At 45.2% G+C, this 14,593-nt stretch overlaps 1 protein-coding gene across 1 annotated transcript in view; it reads left to right on the top strand.

Annotated features, from left to right (window-relative positions):
- The window catches only part of FGF9 (fibroblast growth factor 9), a 92,566-nt gene that overhangs the window by 4,120 nt on the left and 73,853 nt on the right, over nt 1-14,593 (top strand). The gene's annotated exons all lie outside the window — the stretch shown is intronic.

Here is a 14,593-nt window from a genome sequence, read left to right as displayed (position 1 = left end):
GGTATTTCCCGTCCTCATACAACTTGCGGTAATCTTTATGAATTACCATTTTTGTTACATTTTTTACGAAAATCCCCCGCACAAGGCGGTGATTTATCGCTCTGTTCGGTAGTGTCAGCTTTTCATGCGGAAAGAGGCTTTATGAATGCCGAACTTGCTAAGTGTTCGGTAAAGTCAGCAGCTGTTTTAAGCATTTCCGCATGCGGAAATGCTTTATGAATGATAGCCATAATCTCTTTATGTGGTGATTGCGTTTTTTAAGAATACATTGTATCCTTTTCCGGGTCAAAGAGTTCACTTCCTGACGTCAGGAAGTAAAAAAAAAAAAATCGCTCTGCAAAAGCACTTTGCTCAAAATCGTAGCGCGCAGTGGTGCGCACAGAAAAGCGCTGCCATCGGCGATTTTCGTTTTTAGATGTGAACAGAACCTCACAGGGCATATTGATCTGGCAACATTAGTAAGAAACCCTCAGGGGCTCACAATCTAGTGTGTGTGTGTGTGGGGGGGGGGGGGGGGGGGGTAAAGTAACCTACATAGGAGCTCACAATCTAGTGAGGGAGGGTAAGTAACCTTCATGGGAGCTCACAGTCTAGTGAGGATGGTAAGTTACCCTCATAAGAGCTCACAATGTAAGGGGGAGGGATATCAGGGGAAACCCCCACAAGCATAGGGAGATTGCATTGGCACCATGCAGCTAGTTGCAGGGATCTGGGATGCTATTGCTGCATGGTGGTTTTCTAGCTACTAAACGGCCATATAGACTGAACTGGTAGTCATGGATACGGCCTCCTGGTCCAACAGCCCGTGAGAGATAGTGGGACAGAGGCAGGACCGCTGTGGAGAGGTTAATGGGGCATTCTGTCCCTCGACTGTGCGTTCAGGTTAAAAATAACTCCATGTGCTACTTGCTCAGTAACTGTGATTATAATGTGGAGATCAGACGTTAGGGCCAGTAGAATACATTTATATTTGTGTGGAATTCCATTCTGGAATATACGATTTTTCTGTTGCCTTTTCCTGGTTGGAACCACATGCTAACAGCAACTGCAAGCGGAGGGATGCTCAAAATGGCCTATAACTCACTCTGCAGGCCTGCATTGGCGGCTGCCCCGTTCTGTCGGTGGGTCTCTGCTATGAGCTCCTCTTTCAGGGCTGGTGCACACCGAGCGGCTTTTTGGGCGTTTTCAGATCCGCTTGCGGCTGCGGATCTGCTTGGTCAATGTATCTCAATGTGGTGGTGCACACCAGAGCGGGGGGCGTTTTGCAGAAACGAAAAATGCCTGGGTGAGGCATTTTTTGGATTGCGGGTGCGTTTCTGCCTCAATGTTAAGTATAGGAAAAACGCAAACCGCTCTGAAAAACGGCACTTCAGAGCGGTTTTGCAGGCGTTTTTGTTACAGAAGCTGTTCAGTAACAGCTTTACTGTAACAATATATGAAATCTACTATACTGAAAACCGCAGCAGCAATCCGCAAAACGCTAGCAAAACGCCTCATAAAAATAAAAAAAAGCGTTTAAAAATCTGCTAGCATTTTGCGGATCTGCTAGCGGGTTTTGGTGTGCACCAGCCCTCACTTGTGACTTTTGTTCCTGTTTGGTTTTGCCGTTTTTTAAGTTTATCTCTTTAGGTAAGTTTTCACTGAATTTGCTGTAATGTGTATGCAGAACATCACAATGGATTTCAAAATCAGCATAGTATGGTAAAGAGCGTTACACCAGACGGTACCTCGCCACAATTTATTAAGGTGCGTATTGTCCAATAGTGCACAGCTTGGCTGGCATTCTGATGGAACGCAACACACAGAGGAGACAATGTGCCGATGCAAATAGGCCTAATGTGGGACCAACGCATGTTATAACAGTGCAACAGAAATCCCGCGAATGCACATATTGTCTATTACTTTGTATCATGTGTCTAGGTGTCTCAGCATTTTTATTGCTTTCTGTCCAGCGCTCATGCCCTAAATGGTCATCCTGCTGGTGGTAGCAACTTAATTTTCGGTGCATTTGTCCAATTTTTGACAAATCTGTGCACGGGGGGGGGGATCGGGTACTTTCCCAACAAAGAAGGAAGGCTCTGTATCCAGTGTTCCCCCAACCCTGTCCTCAAGGCCCACCAACATGTTTTGCAGAAAACCACACACATGCACAGGTGATGTAATTGGTGTCACAGCAGAGCTGATTAACTAGCTCTCTGGATTTCTACAAAACATGCACTGTTGGTGGGCCTTGAGGACAGGGTTGGGGAACACTGCTTATAGAGTCTTCATTGTCCCCATCTTGATGCACTTACCCAAGCACTGTCTACTGTTCAAATGTACCTCCTTTGGGGACCTTCAATAGGCTTGGGAGCACTTGTGCCCCTGAGTGCTACTGAAGATTGGCAGTTCCGTACTGTGCATGCAGGCAGGGCTGTGGAGTCGGAGTCGGGACAATTTTGGGCACCCGGAGTTGGAGTCGTTGATTTCATAAACTAAGTCAGATGATTTTTGTACAAAATCCACAGCCCTGTTAAGTCGAGGAGTCGGGGCCATTTTGGGTACCCGGAGTTGCAGTCGGAGTCGTGGTTTCATAAACTGACGAGTTGGAGTCGGAAGATTTTTGTACCGACTCCACGGCCCTGCATGCAGGACACTCAGGGACATAAATGCTGCTAAAACCTTCTGAGGGTCTCTGTAGACTTAGTTACCAGGTGGTTGAATACATGCAAGGGGAGGGGGGTGACAGTGCTGGAACCAGGACACCTAGAGGGGACAGGGGAGGCTCTACAGGATCTAGAGCTCAGGTGTCGAACTCCAGTCTTCGTGGGCCAAATCCATTCCAGCGTTTAGGACATACTGAGACATGGAGAAATGTGTTGTACTTGATGAACCACACCTTTCCTATATCAGTCCCATCAATTAATTTGCGCTGTGCCAAAAATGTGTGTGGACCTCGGCCCCTTGAGGACTGGAGTTTGACATCTCTGATCGAGTCTTCTGTCTCTATAGGCAAGTATGATGACTTGTGTTTTTTTTTTTTTTTGGTTTTTGTTTTGTTTCGGTTTTACTTTAAGACGGAGTCTGTGTTGCTAATGAACTTTTGAAGTATAAAAAGCATTCAATTCGGTCTGTGTTACTCTTGTTCCTATTTAATAGCCAGTCCAAGGCCAGTCTGTGGAATTTCCCTCCGAGGATCCCGGCTTCTATGTTCCATCAGGCCCTATCTCCCTTGCACCTGCTCCAGCAGATTATGAGCCAGCAGGGAATGGGTTAATGTTTAAACACCCATCATAAAGCATCCAGCTGTCTCCATACTGCAGGAATGTCATATTGTGACCATTGCTGAGTGTTTCCTCATCTCCCCAGCTTTATGGTATAGTTAGTCCCGGCAGCCAGGCATGGGCAGAGGTCTGGCTGTGTGTTTTCTGCTAGTGCTGTGCATTCCTGTGACTCCTTGCCCCGCAGCACTGGCAAATCTGCATTCGGTTTGACAGATAAGTGCTTATCTCTCCGCGTTCCACACTTCTATTGCTGCTAATTGCTTGAAGTAATTGTTGCCGCGAATATTCTGAAGGCCCTCGTGTCACGACTAATTAATAGGAACAGAAAATATTTCCATTTTGGTCTGTGGCTTCTAACTGATACAATATACTTAGAGGAAACCTTAATCATGTAACCTTTTTTTCTCCTCTCTACACCGGCTTACTTTAAAGAGAATCTGTACTTTAATATTCTTACACTAAAAAGCATACCATTCTACTCCTTATTTTCTCCTGTGCCCCTCTGTGCTATTTCTGCCACTCTCTGCTGCAATCCTGGCTTGTAATTAACAGTTTTAGGCAGTGTTTACAAACAAACTAACCAGCTTGTGATAGGCTCACATAATCAGTGTGTGTGTGTGTCATACAGAGCCTGCAGGGGGCCTGCAGAGGGTGTGTATCACTTCTAACCAATCACAAGCAGCCCTGCACATTCCACACATTCAAGCCTTAGCCCGACAGTCACGACAGAGGAAAGGAGATAAGATTTATTACAGAGACAGTGCAATTAGGAAAGGCTGCAGTAAGCCAGAGCACATTCGAACAGGCATGTGAACTTATAGGATAGAAGAACTAAGGCTGAAAATTTTGTTAGAGTCTATTTAAGGAAACATAGATAATGTGGTTATAAAAATCTGAATAATGTGGTCTAAAAAAAATAATTGCTCACTAATAATTTTAGTATTAATGAGTACCTGTTAAATGCAGAGGGCCGCAAGTGTGGCTCCTGATATCGGCAAAAGGTTTGTGTTAGGGATGGTCAATGAAATGCAAATAATTCTGATGCAGAATTATGTAAATTCTGTATGCAAACAGGATTTACCATAAGGCACTGTAGGCGCGTGCCTACAGGCGCCTGATGATGGAGATGTGTCTCGCTCCTCTCCCCGAGTGTCTCCCTCCCTCCTGCCCTGTGCAGAGTCCCGAGCTAAGTGTAAATGAGAGGTTCTCACCCAGCTCTTGGAATTCCACTGACGAGATGTCTATTCAGGTTGGGCCACCACTAGCTATTTAATGCTTAATGTATCTCCTGGCTATACTAGGGGAAACCTGTAGCTACCTATGAGGAGGTAAAGGGGGGAAAAATAAGTAATAGTAAACCTTAAAGAGAACTCGAGGTGGGCAGATAAGGTGCAGATGGGGCACAGAGGCATGTTCTCTGCCTCATGACATGCCTCTGTGTCCCCACACCGCCGCTTTCTGCCCCCCAACGCCATGCTATAGCCCCCTGAGATTGGTGACATTATTTGTCTCCGTCTCGGAGGTAAACACAGGGAGAGGGATTCCCTGTTCAAAACGCCCCCCAGGGGAGTTCCTGCAGGATTTCCAGAGCTGCCATTGGGCAGCTCTCTTTCCCTGGCCATGCCCCCTGCCGCTCCCCTGCCTTCCTGCGCGCTGTGAGAGAAACAGTCTCTCCGTGCAGCAGCGTGACCTGTAGATCACAAAAGTGAAAGTGGGACATTGCGGCCCACGGGAGCGGTGGTTTTTGCGGCTACCTGATCTGCTTAGCCACCCGGACCAGGTAGCCTATACCCCCCCCCCCCCCCTTTTTTTGTGTGGAAACCATTACTGAGAACTGCAGCACGGTGGCATAGTGGTTAGCTCTCTCGCCTTGCAGCGCTGGGTCCCTGGTTCGAATCCCAGCCAGGGCACTATCTGCAAAGAGTTTGTATGTTCTCTCCGTGTCTGTGTGGGTTTCCTCCGGGCACTCCGGTTTCCTCCCACAGTCCAAAAACATACAGATAAGTTAATTGGCTCCCCCTAAAAAAAAATTGGCCCTAGACTGCAGTACTTAATATAGACATATGGCAATGGTAGGGATTAGATTGTGAGCTCCTTTGAGGGACAGTTAGTGACAAGACAAAATATATATATATATATATATATATATATATATATATATATATACTGTACAGCGCTGCGTAATATGTCAGCGCTATATAAATACTAAATAATAATAATAACTTCTTGCTTGCCAGTTGTTGAAAAGGTATTATGGAAGAATTCAGTAGAAAAGTTAATTGAATAAGAGTCTTTGAGGCAGGGAGAGCAGAATTGCATGCGTTTTCCACATAGACAGAAACGCATGGTATTCTGCTGAGTGGGCTTCCTGCCAGCCATGGCAAGAGTTTAAAGTGTACCTGTGAGAAGATATAGATACCTCTATAGAGTGAAGCCTCTGGATATTCCAGAGGCTTTTCCTGTCCTCCTCAACCTCGTCATTCCAGTACAGGGGATAGTTGACAGGCTTTTTGAGTGGCTTTGTGATACCACGCAGGTGTGGGCCATACTTGCACCTGTGCTTATGCGGTCGCGTTTCTACATGGATGGTAGCACAGCCTGGAAGAGGGTCTGCAGGGTTGGGGTAGGTGAGGATTGGATAAGTCCCTGGATTATATAGAGCCTTCCCTCAGTAAAAGTTTCTAACTTGTTTTTTTTTCCTTGCCAGTAGACTGCTGCGTGTGGTGTGTGGTGTGTTTTTTTTTTTTTTTTTTTTTTTTTTTTTACTACCAGAGAGAGTCTCGGACTACGTCATGCATTCTTGTGGAGCTGAACAGAGTTTGATGATGTCATCATGGTGCGCCTCCCCAGGGTTTTATGGAAAGTAGTGTATGATGCAGAGTCTTTGTGCTCTTTTAGGAAAGCAAAACTGACCCTGGTATAGCTTCTTCAGTAGATAGTCATGCTGGTTCCTTTTTGTGTGTCTACAAAGATCCTAGATGGTGTCAGTGAGTTAACCCCTTTACCTTACAAGTGCTACACTAGGACCCTGTCAATCTATACCTTGGACTGCTAAAGGGCAAACAAGTGTTCCGCAGGTTGTATGACATGACTGATGTACATCATGAATGGGTTATTCCATAAAGGGAATCTACAAGGAGGAAAAAAAATCAGTTTAAAGAGACTCTGAAGCGAGAATAAATCTCGCTTCAGAGCTGATAGTTAGCAGGGGCACTTGTGCCCCTGCTAAACTGCCGCTATCGCGCTGCTAAACGGGGGTCCCTTCACCCCCAAACCTACCCCCGCATTCGTTGGTCGTAAATTTGGTCATATATTTACACTACCTGGAGGCAGGGCTAACGGCTGCAGCCCTGCCTCCAGTCGCGTCTATCAGCGGCGCATCGCTGCCTCTCCCCCGCCCCTCTCAGTGAAGGAAGACTGAGAGGGGCGGGGGAGAGGCGGAGATACGCGCTGACAGACGCACGTGGGGCAGGGCTGCGGCGGTTAGCCCTGCCCCAACCAGGAAGCGCTCCCCTGCTGCAGCGAGGGGATTTGGGGGTGAAGGGACCCCTGTTAAGCCGCGAGATAGCGGCGTTTTAGCAGGGGCACACATGCCCCTGCTATCTATGAGGCCTGAAGCGAGATTTATTCTCGCTTCAGACTCTTTAACTTACCTGGGGCTTCTTGCAGCCCCCTGGAGTCATCCTGTGCCTGCACCGTCCTTCCGATACCCTCCAGCCAGCAGCGATGACCCACTGAAAGCTGGCCGGCCATGCTGCTTTCTATGCATGCACAGAACAATTGCTACTGTGCATGCGCAGAGTGCTCTTGGCAGCGGGAGCGCAACCAGGATGCTTGGAGCTGCGCAGTAACCTCTGACTGGTCAGCTTTGAGCGGGAGCCCAACAGCCGGTACACCACTCTGTTGAGTTCCTGGACCTGTTGATGGTCTCCTGTCTTGTATGGATGACTTTTCATGGGTTGGATGGGGTTTAGGCTGCATTTCCACTTGTGCGGTGCGAATCGCCGCGGTAAAAATTCGCATGCGGATGCGAAATTCGCATGCGGGTCCATGCGAATTTTCATGCGTATTCGCACGCGAATTCGCATGGATGACGATGTATGCGAATTTAACCATGGCAGTGCTGGTGTGCTTTTCCATTGTTTCTATGCGAATTCGCATGAAAATTCGCATGAAAATTCGCATACCCAAACTTCATGCGAATTTCCTATTAAATACATTGTATGCGATTCGCATAGCGGTATGCGGTATGCGAATTCTGATGGCTCTGCCATGCGAATTTTTTCTGCACAGAAAAACGCAAAGGAATCCTGACAAGTGGAAACAGTCCCATTCACTTGTATTGCTATGCGAATTTGCATGCGAAAAACTCATGCGAATTCGCGATAGTGGAAATGAGCCCTTAGCAATCTGGTATGTAGGGATGGTCAAGGAGAAGCAAAATAATTTCGAGTTGATGCTGCATTATGCAAATTTTGTATGCAAATGTATGCACCTTGAAAATGAACCAATCAAATATTGCTGAGGTAAAATTGGGTCCCTTTTCAAGCTGCATACATTTGCATAATCCTGCATCAACTCGCAAGGATGTGCTTCCTTCTCATTGACAATACCTATGGCCTGGAACCCACTGAAATCCGCAAACGCTAGCGTTTTGTATGAGCGGTTTGCAAGCGGATTCATGCTCGTTTTAGCGAGTGTATTTAAAAAGTGTATTTTATGTGTCAGCGGTTGTGTAGCGTTTAGCGATTCGTGTTTTAATCCTGATTGGTCCTCTCAATTAATTTTAATTTTGTTAGTGTGCTGTAACTTCAAAACGCTAGCAAAACTGCTTTGTTTAGGTCTTGATAAGCGATTACGCTAGCGTTTGTATACTTAACATTGAAGCGCTAACGCTCCCAAAATGCTACATGTTCTGCGTTTTTGCGAAACGCAAACGCTCCTTTGGAAGTTGCCCCATGCATTAACATTAGCTTAGCGTTTTGGCAAAACGCTAGCGTATCGCAGTGCTGCCAAAATGCTCACAAAACCGCTCTTGTGGGTTCCAGCCCTAAGGGTATGGAATGCTTGTTAGGCCTGCGACTCACTAGGAGCGCTTTTGCAGCACTTGCCGATCGGCAAAACCATACGCCAGTGGACCCCTATGGAGTTGGCTCTACTAGCATAGTTGGATCGCAGAGTGATTGCATCAGTGACTACAGTGGCCAAATCACGATTGCTCTGAGAATCGTGGTTAAATCGCGAGAACTATGCAATTGCTGCAAAGTACCCATAGTGGGTTCCAGGCCGAAATGACCTGCACATGGTCCTAGGCTTCACGTGAACGCAGCTCCATTCCTCCACATTTTCCTGTCCTGTGAATCGTCCCCATGGGGTTTATCGTTTATCTGATATAAGGCCTCATTCACACCTAAAAACAAAAAGCCAACGTTTCACGTTTTTGTACGCTTTTTTTCCCCTCCCGCCACTCCACTCTACTCTGTGTTTTTTGAAAAGGCGCTTTTCTAAATGCTTTGCCAGAGCGGTTTTGAGATTTGCTCCCTGACGCAAGTCAGGAAGTGAACTCTTTGCCTTGGAAAAGAATGAATACAATGTACGTATTCTAAAAAATGCAAACTCCATCGCCGCATCAAGCGTTTTTTGAGCGTTTAGAGCTTTTCCTATACCTTCCATTATAGCAAAAACGCCCCAAAAATGGTACAGCGCACGAACCGCGCTGATATGAACCTTCTTATAGAGATTCATTGCACAAGCGGTTTGTGGGCGATTTTTAAAGGGAAACTGCAATGTTTATTTCCTTTGAAGCAATGCCAGTTGCCTGGCAGCCCTGCTGATCCTCTGCCTCTAATACTATTAGCCATAGCCCCTGAACAAGCATGCAGCAGATCAGGTGTTTCAGACTTTTTAAAGTCAGAGCTGACAAGACTAGCTGCATGCTTGTTTCTGGTGTTATTCAGATACTACTGCAGAGAAATAGACCAGCAGGGCTGCCAGGCAACTGGTATTGATTAAAAGGAAACAAATTTGGCAGCCTCCGTATACCTCTTACCGAGCCCTGACACTGCTCTCTGTTATGTAGCTGGTTTAGATGTAAATAGTAGTTAGCAGAGTTCTGCTTTAAAGGGGACCTGAACTCAGAACTTCCTCTCTGATTCTAAAAATAAGCAACAGCATAATAACCTTTAAAGAAAATTAATTTCTTTGTTACAGCTGATACAAATCCTGCACTAAAGCTGCAGTGTATCAACTTCCTGCTTTCATGAAAGCAAACCTAGGCTTAACCTCCTGTGTTTACACATTATTTGCTCTGCAGAGACAGCCAACTGACCTAGCTGAGAGATCAAATTACAGCTTGTGATTAGTCACAGATGAGGGTGCATTAGACAGGCTAGACTCTCTAAATACATAGAGGGTGCATTTCTCTGTTTTTCTTCCGTCCTGCGCAAGAGTTCAGGTAAAAAATAATCAATGTGGTTTCACAGAATGATACAGACTTTTAAACGGGCAACTAGGCAGCAATTAGGATCTTTATCATTATAATTGCCTGCTAGTAGCAGTATCAAGTCTATCTTATTCCTGCTGTGAACAGAATCTGAATGTTTGCTTTTTTCCCTTCTCTTTAAAGCATATAGTTCTTTTTTCCTTCATTCAGTGACTCTTCATATTGTAGGCGTACATCTCGCATCAGCAGATCCTCTGCACGCACGGCATTGGGGAAAAAAAGCGAAGAGCGTGCAGAATGGCAAAGTCACTAGAGTAGGTCACCTCCATTGGGTGACGCAGGGCGAAGCATATATTTAAATGCTGCATTTTGTATTCGCAGGCAGAGATGTGCTAGCACAGCCTGGCATGCTGATATGGGGCAGGGCTGCCCTCCTTGCTGCCACACGCCGCTTTATACTGCAGAGCCTTGCAGATTAACTCCAAGTGGCTCTACACAAGCAGGCACAGCAGAAGGGACAGCGCTGTTCTCCTGCAATGTCCCCGATGCCCTCTAGTGCCAATCATATGTGGGCAGATCTGCCTGTGGAGATGAGACTGTCCTTGTGACAGACTGTCTGATGTGACCTGCTCTGTGGCATAGAATGTAGTGAGCCTCTGACTGCTCTAGGTTGTTCTGATTACAATTACCTGAGGTTTAAAAATAACCTACAATGTATTTTTAGCAAACTAAAGAGTTTTTACGAAAGTGCACCTGTAGTGACGGATTTATGGGAGCTGCTATGGCTGAGCTGGCTTTCTTGGCTGGCTGGTCATCTTCGGTTCTACCTGTAAAGTGAGCCTTAAAGGAGAACTGTAGTGAGAGGGATATGGAGGCTGCCATATTTATTTCTTTTTAAGCAATACCAGTTGCCTGGCAGCCCTGCTGGTCTATTTGGCTGAATAAGTGTCTGAATCACACCAGGAACAAGTATGCAGCTAATCTTGTCATATCTGTCTAATTTGTTGCATTATCCTATACCGCAAGGGGCTGCAAAAGCAATGGAAGCCTATGGAGAATTTCACACGTATTGAGGTCCTTTATGGTGCAGCAGAAGTATCCGAGCCGACGCAAGGGCAGCAGCGCGTTACTGTGAGCACCGCACCTAATGCACGGAGCTTGCGGTAATAAAGGTCCTATGGGCAATGTAGTAAGTGTAAAAGACGGAGCGCGGTGTGCCACAGCACGCATGTGCAGACAGATGGGAATCCAAGTGTTTTATGGTGTTTTTTGTTTTTTTTTTATCAGTGAGGGTTACTGTATAGTCCAACCCAGATGTAAACTGTCACTTACATACCTGATGTTTAAGGCCTCTTTCCCACTAGGACATTGAGTTTTAGGGGATGTTATAGGTTGCATAACGTGCCCCTAACGTAACGCCTGGTGGTGTTGTAGGAGGACGCTACCAAGAGCCGCGTTATGCAGCTCTTGGTGCGCCTCTTTTATGCTATGGGATGCGGAGACCACGTGATCCGCATCACGTGGTCCCGCCGGCAAAATCCCGCACAGAGCGGCCGCTCCAGGAAGTAAACACTGCACGTCACTGAGTGCAGTGAATATTAATTAGCCATGTGGCTGGCCGCGGAAGAGGAGCGGAGACCTCCTCCTCCAACATTACTGAGCATGTGCAAACAGTCTACATTGGCTTAGCCGCGTAGAATGCACAGCATGCAGTACTTTGTTTGAACGTGCTGTGTTACACTGTAACGCAACGTGGGCACTGTGAACAGCCCATTGATTTTTCATTTCTGTGCGGTGGGCTGCGTTACAGGCTGCACTAAGGTGCGCCTGTAACGTCTTACTGTGAAAGCAGCCTAACTCTTTCAGGCAGATAAAGGGGGGAAAAAAAGAAACACAGCATAGTTATTTGTGTGCCTGGCACTGTACATACGTACGTCTAGCTCATGTCACATTAAGTGTACTTTAAAGAGGCACTGAAGCGAAAAAAAAAAATGATTTGTACTGTATGTGTAGTAAAGCTCAGAAATAAAACATAAGCAGCAGAGACATAAGTCTAATGTTGTTTCCAGTACAGGAAGAGTTCAGAGACTTCAGTTATCTATGCAAAAGAGCCATTGAGCTCCACCACTTTCAAAGTGGCAGAGAGCTCTGAGATTGAAGGTTGTTATCTCTGCTGTCAGTCAAGGATTTTCTTTTTCTCTGCCAGAGGACAGGTCAATACTTCACAGACTGCTCTGTAAAAACATTTAGAATGCCGAGTGTTGTGTAAACTACACATATTAGAGAATGGTGCAGTGTTATGAAAAACACTAACTGAAAATAAAAAATATGAGAATATTTTCTTTGCTGCTAATCTTCTAGTAATTATCTGTACTACACAACCAATTCATTATATCCCTTTTTTTTCCGCTTCAGTGTCTCTTTAAAGGGGAACTGAAGAGAGAGGTATATGGAGGCTGTCATGTTTATTTCCTTTTAATCAATACCAGTTGCCTGGCAGCCCTGCTAGTCTATTTCTCTGCAGTAGGATCTGAATAAAACCAGAAACAAGCATGCAGCTAGTCTTGTCAGATCAGACTTACAAGTCTGAACCACTGAAACACCTGATCTGCTGCATGCTTGTTCAGGGGCTATGGCTAATAGTATTAGAAGCAGAGGATCAGCAGGGCTGCCAGGTAACTGGTATTGTCTAAAAGGAAATAAAAATGACAGCCTCCATATACCTCTCTCTTCAGTTCCCCTTTAAGTAAAAATAAACTGATGAGATTACCAATAGTATCTATCCTTCTACTTTTAAAAATGACCTTTAAATACCCCACAGTTTTATGTTTAAAATGTTAAAGTAGATTTGTTTTGCCACAGCGCAATGACACAGTCTGTCCCCTGCCTCAGAGAACTAAAATATATGAACTATTAACCTTTCATTTATTTATTTAACCCCCTGCTGGCAGAAGCCCAGTTCTCTGCTATGAGGAGTGTATGGTCCTGGTAGGCACATCAATAGGTAGTTTCCCATCAACTTCTTTACCACACACCACAGCCAGCTCTGCTGAGGTAGGAAGCCTGCATTGTATGGAGGCCACCTTGCTGAATGATTTAGAATTTTCGGAGCACTTCTTTAACTGTAAATTGCTGTTTAGCCTACATGAAACAGTTTCCAGTCAGGCATGGCGGATACTTCAAAAGACTGTGTATCTCCTGTAACAGAATACAGCTCATACAGCTTCAGTGTGGCCAGAATCAGATGGCCTATTCATTAGATCCTGCAATTTATTCTCTGAAAACTGTTCAGGATTTCTGCATTAAGGTCTCTCTATTCCACAGTTCCTGAATGAGCAGCCCTGAGGGATGTATTTTATCTGGTTGTGTCTGACTATGACTGTATACATAACTCCCTTGGGATGAGTTTGCGTTCCCTTCCTCAGATTCTGCCATGCATGTGGAGGCTGCCATCTTTATTTTAAAAGCATCATGGCTGTTTTCTGCTTTGCCTTCAGTAGTGTCTAAATGGAGCATCTCCAGCCAGCAGGCAGTGAGGTTCGACTAGAGTCAATCGTTTGATCTCTGAGCTTACTGTGAGAGAGTGCCCATTAATGGTACAATTTTGGTGAACAATCGTCTTTTTAATCGGACAATTATCGTTTTGTATAAAAAAGACCAGCTGGTGCACCCAAACAGTCGCATTATCGATCATTTCCTGGGCAGCATGGGGGTGTAGAGGATAGCAATCTCCCTGGTTCTAATCCCAGCCTGGGCACTATCAGCGTGGAGTTTGTATGTTCTCCCCATGTCTGCGTGGGTTTCCTCCTGGCACTCTGGTTTCCTCCCACATCCCAAAAACATACAGATTAGTTAATTAGCTTCCCTCTAAATTGTCCCTAGACTACAATGGAGGTATGATGAATATGTAGGCATTAGATTGTGAGCTCCTCTGAGGGAAAGTTGGTGACAAGAATAAAATATACTCCATAAAAGCGCTGCAGAAGATGTCAGTGCTAGATAAATACATATTAATAATCATTTCTGTAAAGAACTTGTCGATTGGCATGAAAGGTTGTGTTTTTGTTCTGGGTTTTTTTTTTTTGTTTTGCAATGACAAGTGGGTTCTAGGCATTAGAGAAGGATCACTTTTTTTCTATTTTTCTCGACTTTTCAAGACTGTTTCATGCTTTGATGTAACTTTCAAAATGTTTCTTTTATTGTTTCAATAAAATCTCTGAAAAGCAAGAAGAGAAGGATCCGCACAATAACTCCTGCTGGTCACCTGTAGTAACTGTACCCAGAGATTCATTTGGAACAAACTTTTGGAACAAACAGATGAAATCCAGCAAGTTCACAGCTTGGGGTGAGATTGGTGCGATTGTTTAGAGCCTTGACTGCCACCTGAGGTTATAGCCCAATGGTAGAAAACTAGATTTACTGCTTCTGTCAGGTGCCTTCTACTCAGAAGTCTGCCATGCTGGGAAATGTTATTGATTGCTGATTACCTGTAGAAGATGCTAGTGGGCAGGGCTGTGGAGTCGGTACAAAAATCCTCAGACTCCTCCGTTTATGAAACCTCCAACTCCAGGTACCCAAAATTGTTCTGCCTCCTCAACTCCGACCCCACAGCCCTGGTTAATTGGCCCGCGTGTGTATGTATTTGTTGCACCATTGTACTGTGTATGCCTGAAATATTCCACATATGTGGCTCTGTACTGTAATGCAGTGCTGATCTAATATATCAAAGCTATATTACGTCTATACTATTCATATGCTTCTGTTATTGCAGTGCATGCAAGGTGAGATCTCTCATGTATAATCTCTAGGATTGTTTACTGTGGCGCAGGCCCCTCCTTTTTTTTTTTTTTTTTTTTTTTTTTTTTTTTTTTTTTTTGTGTGTGAGATT

The sequence above is a fragment of the Hyperolius riggenbachi genome, chromosome 2 (genome assembly GCF_040937935.1).
Source record: "Hyperolius riggenbachi isolate aHypRig1 chromosome 2, aHypRig1.pri, whole genome shotgun sequence".
Taxonomy (NCBI): Eukaryota; Metazoa; Chordata; class Amphibia; order Anura; family Hyperoliidae; genus Hyperolius; species Hyperolius riggenbachi.
The sequence above is the reverse complement of the archived record's forward strand: the minus strand, read 5'-3'. Positions and strand labels throughout refer to the sequence as shown.